The following is an 18,624-nucleotide window of genomic DNA, read 5'->3' as shown; positions in this document are numbered from 1 at the left end:
TGAAAGGAGTTATCGATTTCTAGATTGTTGATTTTTTATTAGATTTCTTATTAGGTACCGTATTGTTGGTACTCACTCCTTGCTTCTACACTTGTGTAGGTTCCGAGCCCAGTATAGCATGATTGCTCTTTCTCTCCCATTTCCGAGGCTTGTCACGGAACTGTTGGGAGGTAGTTGTTTGTCATCCCGACGGACCTCTAGTTCTTCTTTTTATGCTTTGTTCTAATTGAGAAACAAAGACTTGAAACTTGTACTTATTTCTTAATTCTGCACTTTATGTATTAGTTGCTTGTACACGTGACAATCAGGTTTTGGGGTGTTAATAAAATAAGTTTTTTGCTTTTATCTTGTTCTTGCTTTATCTTTCTACATTTCTTTCGATTCTTTTGGGTTGAGGCTGACTTGTCTTAGTGGGGATAGACAAGTGTCATCACGTCCATTTTTTAGATTGTGACAAAATCACCCAATATAAGCCTATACACCTACGAAGAATTATTAGTATCTTAGCATAGAAATTTTTGAGGTGTTTAGCAAATATCGATGTCTTGGATCAATAACCTAATTGTTAGAAAAAATAATAGGAAATATAAATTGAAGAAGAAGAAGAAGAAGACTTTAAGGCATGTACTCACTTTTTTTATAAGAGATATTTTCTGTATACATATTGGGGGAAATACAAAAAAATCCCTTCAGAATACAACAAAGCCCTATGTTTATACATACGAATTTTCCTTAGTCTATTTCTAGAGAATATTTATATTTATAAATGTTAAGAGATGACTTATCATAATAGTCGTGTTCTTTAATGAACATATGACTTTTCATAAGATTCACGTTCTTTGATGAACAAATGACTTTTCATCACAATCATGCTTTTTCATGAACAAATGTGTATGTTCAATTTAAGACCTCTATATATTACAAATATTCAACAACATAATACCAGTGCATCGTCTCATCATAATGCAATAATATCTAATTATTTAATATTTAATAAATAATAATGATATTTCATATTATATATTTTATATAAGTTTTAGTGTCTACTTGTGCACAGTCAAAGTTGGAGGACATAAATATAAAATGAAGTTAATTAAAAGGGCATAATTATGTATTATGCCAATTGGTCAAACATCTTTATCATTATCTTTTGGTATGTGAATAGGAAACAACTCAAAGTTGACTCATTTCTCCTTCCAATCTATAGAAAACTTGTAGTATATATAGCTACTACTAATCATATTTTTCAGACCATTCTAAAATTGCTTCACTAAGTTAATCAAGTAGTTGGTTTCTTGAGTCTTCCCATTGATTTCTTCAAGTACTACACAAGACGTGCTGTCATTCTATGTAAGTAATTTATATGCTAATTAGTTCTCCATTTATTCTCTACCTTTTTTGTTCCTATTTTGCAAGATTTTTGTAAATTCATTATATTAATTACTCCATATATACCTTGTATGTCTGCATTCCAAACATCATGATTTAATGATCTCCAAGTCTAATGCTTTTTATTTTGTGGAGAGTTAACAAGGTTGTTTTTTGTTGGTTTATAGATCTTATAAGTTATCAATGTAACTTTTGTGATGTATGGAGTATTTTTGGGAACATCTTATAAAATAATAAATAGTTCAACATGAGTTTAAGATGCGAAAATAAAGAGTCTTTTGAGAAAATTTTCTTCATAAATTTATTTTATGTGAATCTAAATTATATATATCAATGAATTGGAATAGTCTGTATATTCAATACTATTTGAAGTCTTTTTCTTTAGTTGGGTTGTGACTTTGTGCTATCCTGCAAAGTTATCATTATAACTTTAATAAGATCTTTGAAATTCTTTTTCATCTTTAGTCAAAGATATTTGAAATATCTTTAGGGACACGATAAAATATAAATTGAAATACATGGGGTTTCAAATTTTAGGTTTCATGAAAAAAGAATATTTTGATACAAAGTGTTCTCTCTTTATAAAATATCATTTGTTGTGAATTTAGAATAGATTTTCTACCATCATTTTCTTGAAAAATTGTCATTTACCATTTATTTTCTCACCCTTTTCTCTCTCCTTTTTGTCATCCGTAGGCCTCAACTGAATTTGTCTCTTGTGGACAAACAATAATTTTGCTATTTGGTATAAGCTCAACATATATAATTAATTAATACGATATAATTTTTTTTCTATATTTTACATCGCAGAAGTTTTAGATATGACTTAAGGCATTCCTTAAAAGCATAAGACCTAACTTAAATTTGTTATAATGACAGATGTGGATAGGTGAATTGAGTTTGATTTGTATTTTTTAATAATTTTTGAAGTCTTCATTGGTATAGAATATATAGTGATGGAAATGGAGTTATTTTATAGATTTGTGATTAGTAACTGGTAGTCTATACAACAATAAATAACTACTACAATTTATGCTACTACATGAGTTTAACTTTTTCTGAATATATATTGCTTCAATAAAATATTTTTTCACTTTGTTATGCAATTATTTGGAACCAAATGATTATATTGTTCTAGTATATATATCTTGATATGTTGTTTCTTTTCATTTGCAATTATTTGGATCAAATAATTTTTGAATTCTGGTATTATATGATCACATATGCATGATATTGAGTTGAACTGATACAATCTTAAATTTTTTCAGAAATAAAAGATGGAAGGTCATACTGACATGAATAAGAGAAGAGAAAGTTCGATTAATGTTGTGATAGGAGGATCTGGAGAGGAAGAAATAGAGATAAGTTCTATTGGTGACAACATAACTGGTGGTGCATCTGTAGATGAACGTGGTGAATCATCATCGAAGAGGAAGAACCCCATTAGGCATAGTGCCAATCAGATTTAAGAGCTTGAAACGTACGTATAGTTCTAATTTAGTTTGTACATGTTTATTTGCTTATGCTAATTTTCATTTTTGATCATTGTTTATACCATTGGGAATATGTTTTACAAAAAAGAATTCACTTCCTAACAAAAAAGCACGACTAGAACTTGCTACAAAATTATCCATGGACATCAAACAAGTGCAAAATTGGTTCAAGAATAAAAGAACCCAAATGAAGGTGATGCATATCACAACTTTTCGTATGTTTTTCTTATGTGAAATTTGTATAATTGATTATAAAAATGAATTGTGTTATTTTATTAGTCGCAATTGGAATGGCATGAAAATAAGACTCTGAAGCAAGAAAATGACAAGCTTTGCATAGAGAATATTGTAATGAAGGAAGCCTTGGAAAATTCAATTTGTGACAATTGTAAATAAAACATTGATGAGAATCAAATAAAGATCGAGCATGACCAATTGGAAGATGAAGTTAAGAGGCTTACCACCCAAGCGTACAAATTAAGCTTATTTTATAAAGATGTAGTGCATGATAAGATGGTGTTATTGAATCTGGCTTTGGATGCCTTGAATGAGCTTTTTAGGCTGTATGAGAATGATAAACCTCTTTGGGTTAGCATTTTGGATGGAGGTGGAGAAACGTTAAATATTAAGGAATATGCTCGATTGTTTACCCCATTAATTGGCACGAAACCTGAATATGTCACAACGGAAGCCACAAGGACATCAGTGGCTGGCACCAGTTTGGTATTGATGAATACACTGATGGATAAGGTATGTAGACTCTTCATTTTAAATTCAATGTTTTCCTCTGTCTCATTTTTAAGAACTGTCATGTCATTACCACCTACCCCTTATTTGACGTGAATAATTAGTTTTTTGTAAATTCTTTTTAATTAGTTGTACTCTTACTTTTACTATATTTGACATACCTTTTTATTAGTTTATTAGTGGTGCTTCAATTAGTTGTTGCATATTATTTTAATCAATCAAATTTAACTTCAAGTGATGAAGACAAGTATGTGTTGACATGTTATATTTTTATTTTTTGTTATGTATTGTATTGTGTTGTATATATGCAGATGTAGTGGATAGAGATGTTTCCTTGCATTGTTGGAAAAACATATACTACTGATGTGATTTCCACTAGCATAGGTGGAAATAAGAGCGGTTCTCTACTATTAGTATTTCTATTTACTTATTATTTTGATGAAAGTTACATTTCTTATTTATTTTATTATTTCATGCACTAACAACTTGAAAGTAATGATTTGCAGATTAAAACCGAATTGCAAATCAATTCTGACATATGTTTCTGTTGGCGAAGTACAATTTCTTCGCTTCTGTAAGAAACATGTTGAAGGTGTCTGGGCAATCGTCGATGTGTCTGTTGACACAATTCAAGAAGGTTCACAAGAGAGCGAAATTAAAAATTGTCGGAGGCTCCCATCTGGCTGTATTTTACAAGATATGCCAAATGGTTATTGCCAGGTAATTCAAAATAAATTATCTTTTTATTTTGCATCTCATAAGCCTTTATATTTTTTTGAAATTCAATGAGCTAGATCACTCATATTTTATTAATTTTATTCTTGTTGATTTACTTTTATTGATTTTTTTTATAATACAATCTATGTATTCGTTGTAGTGCATTGTTCTCTGTCTGATTTTTTTTTTTCGGAATGAGAAAGATCAACTCTCTTCTAGCTTTGAGTAATGCAACTATTTAGTAATTGTTTGGAACATTCTATATCCTTTCTTGATAAATAATTTCTTTTATTATTCTTCATCTTCTAACCTTGCAATAAAATTCTAATTGTCGAATTTTTTTATGCTCACTTTCAAATTAATATATTTAGATACATTACTTTTTCTGCAATTTTTTGCTTTCTTGTATCCTCGCATCATACCAAATGCAAGACCTAAATATTTTGCACACTCCCTCCTTCCATATTTATTGGCAAAACCACTAGAAATCTTTTTTGAGGATACATTTCTTGTGATTGACTCATTTATTTAATGATTGAATTTTCTAAGTTATCTCCAATAATGGCCATTTTATTTTAATTAATAATTAAGTTAATATTTCATGCAAGCTCATATTTTTCTCTCTAGTGATTTTGTAATATTGATGAAATATTTTCAGGTTACTTGGATTGAGCACATGAAATATAATGAAAATCTTGTCCACGATTGGTATCGCCCTTTGATAAATACCGGTGTGGGATTTGGTGCTCAAAGGTGGATGACTACTTTGCAAAGACAATATCAGTTCTTGAAAGTGATGAAGTCAATTGTTGATACCATTAGTAATTATGCATAGAGGTTCAATTATTGTGCCATTTATTTTTTTATACTTTTGAATATTAAAAAGAATTGATTATGATGTAGCTTTATTTGTGGCAGTTGATTTAAGTGGTGAGAGAGGTATAAGGATTTTGGCTCAACGCATGACGCATAATTTTTGGGCGGGGGTTTGTGCAACCACTCACTATTGAAAAATAATTCAACTAGAAAATGAAGAAAATTCCAAATTAATGATGAGGACGAATATTAGTGATCTTGGTTAATCGATTGGTGTGGTGTTAAGTGCTACAAAGACAATCTGGTTACCAGTGAAACACCAACGTATGTTCAAATTCCTCACTAATGAACAAATAAGGAGCTAGTGGGATGTCTTGTCCAATACTTGTCCCATGAAACGAATGATCCACATTTCTAAGGGTGAAACTGTCGACAGTAACATTTCTTTTTTTTTCCCTCATGTGAGTGGTTAATTGTTGTGTTTTTTTTATAACATGACTGAATTAGTTTGTTTAATTAATTGTTAATTTATAAATAATCTTTTTTTTGATTCGGACATGTAGGAGGATGATTCTGGTGTTAATCAAGTGATCTTGCAAGATACTTGCATGGATGCAACTGGATCTCTTTTGGTTGATGCTACAATTGATTCTCAAGAAATTAATACGGTGATGAAAGGGGGGGGACTCTTCTTGTGTGACTCTCTTCTCAAATAAAATAACAATAATCCCAGATTGTTTTCAAGATTTTTCTACAGCTAATAACTATAATGTTATTTCTGGGGAGATGAATAATTGGTTCGGTGGTGGATCGCTGGTGACTATCAGTTTTCAAATGTTGGGAACATCTTTCTGGCTACAACTCTTTCTATGGAGTTGGTCAAAGAGGCAAATGCACTCATCTCACACACAATTCATAAGATCAAGAGTGGTCTTAATTGCAAGTGATACTTCAAGACTAACTACCATCCATTGATTTTTTTATGCGTTTGAAGTCTCTTCTGTCTTTATTGTTTTGGATCACAATGTTATTAGATAGTATGATATTATTAGATTCCACTATTTTGAGTTTATCTAAAAAAATTCATATTGATACTTGATTCTCTACTGCTTGTTTGATTTTGTTTTACAATAATGGTCTTGATCTCAAGCTAACTTTATAATAATTTGAGTGAAAATTAATTTTTTTTTTGAAATTAACAAAATTTTGAATCTCACATTTGTTATTAAATGCTATCATTTTGCATTTGACAAACACATTCACCTAATAAATATAATGTAGCTTATCGGGAAGAAAAATGATTGTATCACATCTAAAACTTTGAAGTGACAATTTGATTATTGGCTAAGTGCTGAGAAGTAACGTTTAACTATTTGAGATTTATAGAAATTTTGAAGTGGAAGCATCCTAAGAATATGTTTGATAAATTCATTATCATCATAGATTACTAGTAATAATAAAATGTAAATATTGACTATATTTTCAACATAAATAAATAATTATTATGTTTTACTTTCAAATAAATAAAAAGGAAAATGCATGATTATTCCCCAACCTGAACTATACAAAATATTCAAGCACAAACACTTTACATTTGTGGGAGTTTTATATGCTATAAATCTTGATGTGTAATCACGGAAACACTAGGATATTCTCGGAAGCTTGAGGCGTGCAAGTCATTGTCCTTAAGGGTATTTCACCTGTAAGGTGTATCCCCCAGGATTCAACAAGCTCTTCTAGTATAAACTAGGAGCAAGAACAACAAAGTTCTTTAGAATAATAAAACCCAGCAATAGAAGGAAGAAGAGATGAATAAATAATTTTCTCATGTATATCCTGTAAAGTCACTATATGACCAATATATATATGATGGAGAAGAAGCTGCCAACGGATGCAAAGTCATAAAGACTTTTCACAAAAGGAATTGAATACCAATTTAAGTGGAAATTAATTGTAGAAGAAAAGATCATATTTGACAAATGGTAACAACAAGGCGTTAGGCAATATTAATGCAAATTAATGTATATCTATTTTTAGATAAATTGATTTAATTGTTTCGATAACAATCCCCCACATATCTCAAAATGAATATTTGATTTTTGCTTGGTTTTCTCAATGAGAATAATGCATCGAATCTGGTGTCTCTTGGACTATGAACCAGTTCTAGATAAAAAAAGATTAAACTTACAGAACAGTTGGTGAAGTTTAGAACTTCTATGAACCAAAAATTCTTTTGCAAGTTCAGTGTCTTATCTATCACATCATGTCTCCACATACTTTGTTGTTCATCGCGGTTTTGCGCCGATAGGCCATGCACGTTCCTGGTATTCATGATGCTCTAGAAATTTGTCACAATTTCATAGGAGCGGCCCCACTCCACACTCATATAGGTCTATTCATCAAGTGTATTCTGTAGAGCAATACACCACCTATAAAGGATATGAATTGGATTAAGATTTTAATCAACCTCACTTTGCCTTGCAGTACTCTTGCATTATGATCACACACCATAGAAAGGGACATACTTTATAGTGCACTTTATAATCAACTAAAGACTTGTTATTACCCATATGAACCTAATTCATGGGATCTCCAATCACATAGGTTGGGTTACCATCATTGTCGATTTTCTCAAGTTGACAAAAGTCCCATTCCCCTCGATGTTTCAGATATCACTCTTCTTTGCAAAGGTTTAGTTAGAGGATCGGCCAAATTCATTTCTGACTTCACATAGTCTATGGAAATTATTCCATCTTTTAGCATGTGCTTTATCACATTATGTCTCTGTAACATCTCGCTAAGTGAAAAGGCCGGAATTAGAAAGAGTCATTTTTGGAAAGAAGGAAAAATCTGGAAAATTGGTTAAGTTATGCTAAGTATGGGTTTTGGGTCAACTTCAAATGAGCATAAATCCTAGCTCAGGATGATTTAGGTATATTCTACCAGATTCCGTAGGAAAGACCTTTGAATTATCTTTCCAACGCCACCGGGTTTGCGCGATTTCAAGTTCGTATGAAGGAGATATGCCTATTTGAAGTTGGGCTGTCTAAATTAGGAAAGTCAAAACCGGATTTTAAAGGGGTATTTTTGTCTTTTCCATGCCCAATTAATTTATTTCATTTTTAGAAGTTTAATTGGGGTCTAAACAGAATTAGATCAGTTTACGCATTACCAAATCACGCTAGGGTTTTTGGAGAAAGAACTCAAGTGGAGAAAGGAGAAGAAAAGTTCAAAAATTCGTCAAGTTCTTGCGATTTTGGGTGTGGATTTCGCCAAGGATTCAATCCTACGAAGTATGTGAGACTTTCATAGCATTGGGTTCGTTCACCCACGTTCCAAACATGTTTATTTCATCAAGAATTCGTCCTAAAAAGGGTTGAAAGTTTGATGTTCTTGATATGTGTTCTTGAATTTGCTTTTGTCCTTGAATTGGGTTGAATTGAGGAGTTCTTGAGATTATTAAGTCGAATTATAGAATTGTTTTGAGTTAGGTTCTTGTGTACATTCACTGGGTATCTAAATCTAAAGAGAATTTGAAAAAAAAACCCCGAGTTTAGACGAATTGGGGTTAGAAAATGAAGAAGGAAAAAGTCGAGCGAATCTGGGGACCCAGTACGTGTCGCGGACTTGCCCCACCATTTCATAGAATTCTTCTCCGCATCGGGGAGCGGTCACTGACCGTTCTACCTCAAAATTTATTTCGCGACCAAATATTTAAATGCATCTCTGCGTCGCAGAACTTGCTTCCAGACAGTGATTTCTTGATCGTTTCTCATGTTTAACCATCTAAAAACACTCCTAAAACATCATGAGATCCTTCCTATCATAAATCACAATCCTTGAATCCATAAATTCAAATTCAATGAAAGTTAAGAGCCAAGTCTAGAGATGTTCTTAGAGTCATTTCAAAAGTCGTTTGCAAACATTTTAACTTTGTTTTAGGACTTGAGTTTTGAGTTGAGTAAAGAGTAAAGATCAAAGTTCTTTTTTTCAAAAGAGTATATTGGGACTATGTATTCCCAAAAGAGTAAATGTTTACACATTTAAACAAGAGAGGAAACACCGATTTCCAAGAGAGCCTTTGAGCTAGTTTTTGAGTAATTATCTCAAACCACAGAAAGAGTTTTGTTTTTAAACATATGAGCTGAATATATTTTGGGAGTAGTATTGAGCACCGATATGGGAATGAATTCACAATAACTCAATTCTCCATAAACCATGTATCCATCGTGGGTAAAAAGGGTCATACTTTTTAGATGATTCATTAGTGGGTTTTAGCATAGACTAGTGGATCCACTTAGTTTAGGCGTTCTATATCACGACAAGGTATAGGACAGTTCTGGCAGCGTGGGCGAGATGCTGTATCATCACTTTAACTTGTAGTGATGGTTGTCGGTTAGAGAAACTCCATAATATTATATTACTTTATTAAATGAGTAAAATCTGAGTTGTTATTTACTGTTTAATTGCTTTGTATAAACTGCACCTTTATTGTTGTTTTACGTTGCATTTGAGTTGAGTATCCATGAGTTGAGTAAAGTTAAGGTAAGTGTTCTTTTCAGATTCCTTTCAAGCTTATGTCATATTTAGTTTTCCCCTCACATGTTCGTACGTTCAATGTACTGATTCCATTTGGCCTGCATCATTTTATGATGCAGATACAAGTAACCAGGATCAGCATTCAGTGCCTCATTGATCCAATTGAGCACTCAGAGTCAGTTGGTGAGCCTCATTGCTTTTAGAGGACCCCTTTTTACTGCTTCATAGTCAATTCATTAGGATGTCATAGGTCTTGTCCCGACATCCATCTCAGTTGTTAGAGGCTTCATAGACAGTTAGTTAGTTCATTTGTCGTTATCTTATTATTGGCTTATGTTTTGAGATTTGAGTTGCCATCTTGGCTAGTTTAATGTTCTTTTAAGACATTATAAGTTATTTTATGAGTTTATCTTTTCAGGCTATTATCTTGTTATTTAAGTCTTCCGCTATGAGTTAAGCCAGGCCAAGGGTTCGCTTGAGGCCAGTAATGGTTTTCGAGTGCCAATCCCACCCAGGCTGTAGGCTCAGGGAGTGACAAACTTAGTATCAGAGTTAAAGAGTCCTAGGGAGTCTATGAAGCCGTGTTTGTAGAGTCCTAGTTATCGGTGTGAAGCACGCCACATCTATAATTAGGAGGCTGCAACATTTAGGACATTCCTTCAACTCTTTCATAATCAAATCGTGCGATAGAGTTAATCTCTATAAAGTTTCCTTTTAACTCGTGCGTGCGTGTATCTTTCAGTTGATCATGCCTCCATGAAGAGCTGTCAGAGGTCGTCCTGCTAGGCGTAATGTTGAGGAGCAAGGGGTACCTAATGCACTAGAAGTGCAACCTTAAGGTGAGGTCACCAATGCTGAATTTCGGGAAGCAATCCAAATGCTAAGCCAAGCTGTAACCAACCAAGTTGGGCAACAAAGAGGGACTCGATAGGAAGAGGCTGATACTTCGAGGATCCGTGAGTTCTTGAGGATGAATCCTCCAAGCTTCACTGGTTCAAGCACTACTGAGGATCCGAAATTTTTTGTTGAGGAACTGCAGAAGGTGTTTGAGGTTATGCACGTTGCCGATGCTAAGCGAGTGGAACTAGCTGCATATCAACTGAAGAGTGTTTCTAGGACTTGGTTTGACTAGTGGAAGAAAGGTAGAGCTGAGGGTGCACCAATTTTAAGTTGGGCTATGTTTGAGGAGACTTTCTTGGGGTGTTTCTTTCCTTGTGAACTGAGAGAAGCCAAGGTACATGAATTTCTTACCCTTAAGCAGGATTCGCTAAGTGTTCATGAGTATAGTTTGAAGTTCACCCAACTTTCCCATTATTCCCCGGAGATGGTTGAAAATATGAGAAGTAGGATGAGTTTGTTTGTTACTGGGCTGTCTCGTCTGTCGAGTAAGGAAGGTAAGGCTACGATGCTACTAGGTGACATGGATTTAGCAAGGTTGATGGTTTATGTGCAGCAGGTTGTGGAAGAGAAGTTGAGGAATAAAGAGGAGTTTAGAAACACGAAAGCTAAGACAGGGAATGAGTCCGGACAACAAAGAAGTAATGTGAACCGTTCTTTCTTTAAAAAAAAAACAATAGGGAAATGCTCCATCATCTGCTAGTGCACGGTGAGCATAATGGTAGGAATTCACAGAACTTCAGAGCTAGACGTGCGCAGTCTCAGGGTAGTGTGGCATAAAGAGGCCACTGGGCTGCTGCATATGCTAAGTGTGGTAGGAACCACCCATGCAAATGTCGTGATGGCTCAACTAGTTGTTTTAAGTGTGGTCAAGAGGGTCACTTCATGAAAGAGTACCCTAAGAACCGACAAGGTAATGGGAATCAGGGCAATAAAGCCTAATCTTTATCAGTTGCTCCACCAGACAGAGCTACATCTAGAGGAGATACTTCAGGGGAAGGCGGAGGAGAAAACCACCTATATGCTATCACGAGTCGTCAAGAGCAAGAGAATTCTCCAGATGTTGTCACTGGTATGATCAAAGTCTTTACTCTTAATGTTTATGATTTGCTAGACCCAGGAGCGAGTTTATCTTTTGTGACTCCTTATGTTGCAATGAAATTTGATGTTCTTCCTGAGAAACTTTGTAAGCCCTTTTGTGTTTCTACACCTTTTGGGAAGTCTATTCTAGCTGAGCGAGTCTATCGTGATTGTACCGTTTCCATCAATCACAAGAGCACAATGACTGATTTAGTTGAGTTAGACATGGTTGATTTTGATGTCATTCTGGGTATGGACTGGCTTCATGCCTGTTATGCCTCCATTGATTGTAGATTTCTAGTTGTCAATTTCTAGTTTCCTAATGAGCCAGTTTTTGAGTGGAGGAGTAGTTCAATAGTGCCTAAGGGTCGTTTTATTTCGTACCTTAAGGCAAGAAAATTATTTTCCAAAGGTTGTCTCTATCAATTAGTCCGGGTTAATGATTCTAGTGTTGAGACACCTCCTATTGAGTCAGTTCCAGTTGTGAGTGAGTTTCCAGAAGTCTTTCCAGATGATCTACTCAGAATCTCTCCTTAGAGAGAGATAAACTTTGGTATAGATATTCTGCCATATGAAATGGCTCCAGTAGATTTGAAAGAGCTAAAACAATAATTGAAAGATCTTCTTGACAAGGAATTTATTCGACCAAGTATCTCACATTGGGGCGCTCTGGTCTTATTTGTGAGGAAGAAAGATGGTTCCCTTAGGATGTGTATAGATTACCGTCACTTGAACAAGGTTACCATCAAGAATAAGTATCCTTTTCTGAGAATTGATGATCTTTTCATTCAACTTCAGGGTGCTACCTGTTTCTCTAAGATAGACCTCAGATCAAAGCTACCATTAGTTGAGGGTAAGGGAATGTGACATTCCAAAGACAACTTTCAGGACCCATTATGGTCATTATGAGTTTCTGGTCATGCCATTCGGTTTAACTAATGCGCCTACAACATTCATGAACCTTATGAATCTTCAAGCCTTATTTAGATATGTTTATTATCGTATTCATTTATTTCATTCTAATCTATTCGAGGAATGAGGAAGATCATGCTAGCCATCTCAGAATAGTTCTCCAAAGTCTACAGGATAGAGAGTTGTATGCTAAGTTCTCTAAATGTGAGTTTTGGCTTGAGTCTCTGGTATTCTTAGGCCATATTGTTTCCGGTGATGCGATTCGAGTTGACACTCAAAATATAGAGGAAGTGTAGAATTGGTCTAGACCCTCGTCTCCAACTGATATTAGGAGTTTCTTGGGATTGGCTGGATATTATAGAAGGTTCGTGGAGGTTTTCTCATCTATTTCATTCCCTTTGACCAAGTTGACTCAGAAAACAGTGAAGTTTCAATGGTCTGAAGCTTATGAGAAAAACTTTGAGAAATTGAAAAAAGAGGTTGACTACTGCCCCTATATTGACTTTACCAGAAGGTACTCAAGGTTTTGTTGTATATTGTGATGAGTCCAGAGTTGGTTTGGGTTGTGTGTTAATGCAGAATGGAAAAGTTATTGCTTATGCCTCTAGACAACTTAAGGTTCACGAGTAAATTATCCAACCCATGACCTAGAGTTGGCTGCCGTAGTATTTGCTTTAAAAATATGGCACCATTATTTGTATGGTGTTCATGTTGATGTATTCACCGATCACAAGAGTCTTCAGTATGTGTTTAGTTAGAAAGAGCTTAATCTTAGACAACGAAAGTGGTTGGAGTTACTAAAAGATTATGACATGAGTATCCTCTATCACCTAGGTAAGGCTAATGTTGTTGTTGATGCCTTCAGTATAATATTTTGTGAAATGTCATAACCAGCTCCTCCCATGATTTGATGGAGTTGCTTGGGTGCTCAACCAACCATTTAGTAGCTCCCCCAGTCAATGATAATGGAAATAAGCGAAACCGTATGGATTCTAGAGATAGGTTCTTGAATGATAAATGGGTGCACACTTCCAGAAAGCTTCGTACATGTTCGTGTGAATCTTCATGGTCTAACCCTCCAAATAAACCTCTTGAATGTATGAGTTGGAGTGTTGCACTGGTAACTTCAAACATTACATTTCCGTCAACTTGTGGCATGAAAATTTCACCCATCTCGCCCACGTCGGCAGGGTGATAAACACTATTAGCATCATCGATGTCATCTCGAAGAAAAACACCACCCGCTGAGTGACCCGCTTGGCAGCTATTCTCCCCGTTTGCACTCATATGTCCTGTTGTGACACATAAATACTCAAAACAAAACTGAAAATTAGGTAAGTTGACTACAACTAAGAAGAACAAGAATTCTATTAATCTAAAAATTCTCAAATAACACCACTCCCCGGCAGCGGCGCTATTTTGATGCTTATCGTGACCAACGACACTAATCTACGGTACGAATCTCTACGATCGTCGATAATATAGTAACCCAACCAAGGGTTGGAGTCGTGTCCCAAGGGAGTGGTTTTGAGAATTAATGGAAAAATAAAATTAGTTCTAACTAGTCGTAGCTAAAGACATTAAAGACTAAAAACATTGTAAATTAAAGGAGGTGACACAAAAGTGTCAGCTATCAAATGGGGGTTTTGTCACAAATATAGCAAAAACAGTAAAAATAACAAAGAAATCTATGAATGAGAGGGGATTCTTGGGATGTGACCGCAATATATATTGGTATAAATCGTTGGGTACATGCTTTCGATAGGAAATTTGCAAGATAATAGTGACTACGTTAAGCTTTAGATGGAAATACGTTCCCTCTCGGCCAACTTACCCTGTTTCAAATGGGTTCCTCTCAGACACCCATTTGCCGCATGAAGGCCAGCCTACGCCTTACCTCACTCACTCTTTCGAACTGAGTGTTAGGATATGGGTCTAGGGCTCACCCTCTCGGGCTGAACCTCATATCGACCCCACTCCTTAGGCTATCAGTCTAGCGTTTAGTTTCGTGACCTCTCTCTCTCGAGCAAGCCGAAAACACATGGGTGGTTTTGTATTTGCAACTATAAATCCATTAAATAAAACCCTAACCACTAGGTGAAAATCACCATTAAAAATATATCTAACCTATGAGCAAACAAGACCCAACAATAATAACAACACATATTTGCTAAATCACACCCCAAGAATGGGGGGTTTTAGCTAGACATGAACAACAGATAGAAATTTATACCAAAATGAGCTTGCATCCAAATGGGTATGAAGATTTAAGTCTTGTTACAGGCCAAGAGTGAAGAATCCGAGAGACCCTAGTCCAAATCCTTGGAGATGATACCCTCTTCTTCTTCAAGTTTCAAAACCCTCTCAAACTCAGAAAAAAAGTACTAAAATTATAATAATTGTTTCACACTGAAAATTATTATGGTACTAAAAACTGATACTAAGCTATAACTCTCAATGAGTATTTATAGTATTCAAAAATTTGTGCTACAACGGGTCATTCAGCGACATTAGTCGAAATCGCCGATCAACTCAACGATTCACCCTTCTTCTAGTTCATCACCTTTTGTGCTTTGCCTTCAACATGTTTGTGTCCTGGATCATTGGGCGGTATATCCCTGTTTCGCGGAACCGTTCGGCGTCACGCCGACTGCTCCTTTCATCGCCTTTGTGATTCCTCTTCCTTCAGGGCTTCACGTACTAGAACAAAGGGCAGAGTATGTCCCTTCGGCGACTCGCCAAGTGTGCTTGGCGAAGCTCAGGCTTCAGTTTCTTCGTTCTTTTCAGCCTTTTTGTTCCTTTTTTGCGCGTAATTGTCCATGCTTTTAATCAAGCTTCAAATACCTGAAACTTAAGAGTTTTCATCAGATATTGAGATAAAATAAGCATTTGAGGGCACTATTTCTATTAAAATAAATCTCTAAATGAGTCCAATCTGTGGACTCATCAAGTAGTATGAAGAAGGGCATTGCAGAGTTTGTTGCTAAGTGTCCAAATTGTCAACAAGTTAAAGTAGAGCACCAGAGGCCCAGTGGTGTGGCTCAAAACATAGAACTTATGGAATGGAAGTGGGAGATGATTAATATGGATTTCATTACTAGCTTGCCACAGTCTCGCATGCAGCATGATTCTATTTGGTTGATCGTTGATTGAATGACGAAATCAACCAACTTTTTGCCGGTAAAGACTACCCATTCAGTAGAAGATTATGTTAAGTTGTATATTCAGGAGGTAGTCAAACTTCATGGGGTTCTAGTATCGATTATTTCAGATAGATGAGCACAATTACTGCACAGTTCTGGAAATATTTTCAGAAAGGCTTGGGTTCAAATGTGAACTTGAGTACTATTTTCATCCTCAAACAAATGGTCAAGCAGAGCGCACTATTAAGACTCTAGAAGATATGTTGAGGGCCTATGTGATTGATTTCAAAGTAATTGGGATGTTCGCCTACCTCTCATTGAGTTTTCTTATAACAACAGTTACCACTCTAACATTTAGATGGCTCCGTATGAAGCTCTTTATGGGCGAAGATTTAAATCTCCAATTGGATGGTTTGAGGTTGGTGAATCTGGGTTGATAGGACCAGACTTAGTTCATCAAGCGATGGAGAAAGTGAAAGTTATTCAAGGAAGGCTGAAAACAACGCAGAGTCGTCAGAAATCCTACACTGATGTTAGGAGAAGGGAGTTAGAGTTTGAAGTAGATGATTGGGTATACTTGAAAGTTTCACCCATGAAGGGTGTAATGAGGTTTGGTAAGAAGGGGAAGCTTAGTCCTCGATATATTATCCCTTATAGAATATCCAAAAGGGTGGGTAATATAGCTTATGAGTTAGAGTTACCCAAGAGTTGGCAACGGTTCATCCCATATTTCATATGTCCATGTTGAAGAAGTGCATGGGAGACCCTTCACTTATCAAACCAACTGAAGATATTGGTATCAAGGATAGCTTGTCTTATGAGGAGATCCTTGTTCAGATTCTAGACCGTCAGGTTCGCAAGTTGAGGACCAAGGCAGTAACATCAGTCAAAGTTCTTTAGAGAAACTAGTTTGTTGAGGAAGCTACCTGGGAAGCTGAGGAGGATATGAAGAATTGATATCCACATCTCTTTGAGCCCGGAGAAATTCCAGATCAAGGTACTAATTCTCTTCTTAGTACTCTTTAAATTGAAATGCTTAATGTGTTAGAATTGCTTTTTGGGTGTTTGAGCTGAATGTTTGATGTTACCCCCTTAGCTTATTAACTAAGAGTAATCTCATTCGAGGACGAATGTTCCTAAGGGGGAGATATTGTAACATCTCTCTAAGTGAAAAGGCTGGAATTAGAAAGAGTCATTTTTGAAAAGAATGAAAAATATGGAAAATTGGTTAAGTTATGTTAAGTATGGGTTTTTGGTCAACTTCAAACAACAATAAATCCTAGATCAAGATGAGTTAGGTGTGATACAAGATACTGTAGGAAATATCTTTGAATTATCTTTCCAACGCCATCGAGTTTTCGCGATTTCAAGTTCGTATGAAGGAGATATGTCCATTTGAAGTTGGGCTGTCCAAATAAGGAAAGTCAAAACCGGATTTTAGAGGGGTATTTTGGTCTTTTCCATGCCCAATTAATTTATTTTGTTTTTAGAATTTTAATTGGGGTCTAAAGAGAATTAGATCAGTTTATGCATTACCAAATCACGCTAGGGTTTTTGGAGAAAGAACTCAAGAGGAGAAAGGAGAAGAAAAGTTCAAAGATTCGTCAAGTTCTTGCGATTTTGGGTGTGAATTTTGCCAAGGATTCAATCCTACGAGCTATGTGAGACTTTCATAGCATTGGGTTCGTTAACCCACATGCCAAATATGTTTATTTCAGTAAGAATTCATCCTAAAAAGGGTTGAAAGTTTGATGTTCTTGATATGTGTTCTTGAATTTGCTTTCGTTCTTGAATTGGGCACTTTTTGAGAATTTCTTGAGATTATTACGTTGAATTATAGAGTTTTTTTGAGTTAGGTTCTTTTGTACATTTACTGGGTATCTAAATCTAAAGAGAATTTGGGAAAAAAACCGAGTTTAGGCGAATTGGGGTTAGAAAATGAAGAAGGACAAAGTCGGGTGAATCTGGAGACCTAGTCCGCGTCGCGGACTTGCCCCACCATTTCACAGAATTCTTCTTAGAATCGCGGAGCGGTCACGAACCGTTCTGCCTCAAAATTTATTTCGCGACCAAATATTTAAATGCATCTCCGCGTCGCGGACTTGCTTCCAAATAGTGATTTCTTGATCGTTTCTCATGTTTAACTATCTAAAAACACTCCTAAACATCATGAGATCCTTCCTATGAAAATTCACAATCCTTGAATCCATAAATTCAAATTCAAGGAAAGTTAAGAGCCAAGTCTAGAGATGTTCTTAGAGTCATATCAAAAGTCTTTTGCAAACGTTTTAACTTTGTTTTAAGACTTGAGTTTTGAGTTGAGTGAAGAGTAAAGATTAAAGTTTTTTTTCCAAAAGAGTATATCGGGACTATGTATTGCCAAAAGAGAAAATGTTTTCACATTTAAACAAGAGAGGAAACACCGATTTCCAAGAGAGCCTTTGAGCTAGTTTTGGAGTAATTATCTCAAACCACAAAAAGAGTTTTGTTTTTAAACATATGAGCTAAGTATAATTTGGGAGTAGTATTGAGCACCGATATGAAGACGAGTTCACAATAACTCAAGTCTCCATAAACCATGTAGCCATCGTGGGTAAAAAGGGTCATACTTTTTAGATGATTCATTAGTGGTTTTTAGCATAGACTAGTGGATCCACTTAGTTGAGGCGTTCTATATCACGACAACGTATATGATAGTTCTGGCAGTGTGGGCGAGACGTTGTATCATCACTTTAGCTCATATTGATGGTTGTCGGTTAGAGAAACTCCCACAGTATTATATTACTTTATTATATGAGTAAAATCTGAGTTGTTATTTACTGTTTAAATGCTTTGTATAAACTTCACCTTTATTGTTGTTTTTCCGTTTGCCTCTCACTTGCATTCAAGAG

Source organism: Solanum tuberosum, unplaced genomic scaffold (assembly GCF_000226075.1).
Source record: "Solanum tuberosum cultivar DM 1-3 516 R44 unplaced genomic scaffold, SolTub_3.0 scf00563, whole genome shotgun sequence".
Classification (NCBI taxonomy): domain Eukaryota; kingdom Viridiplantae; phylum Streptophyta; class Magnoliopsida; order Solanales; family Solanaceae; genus Solanum; species Solanum tuberosum.
This window is presented reverse-complemented; position numbering follows the sequence as displayed.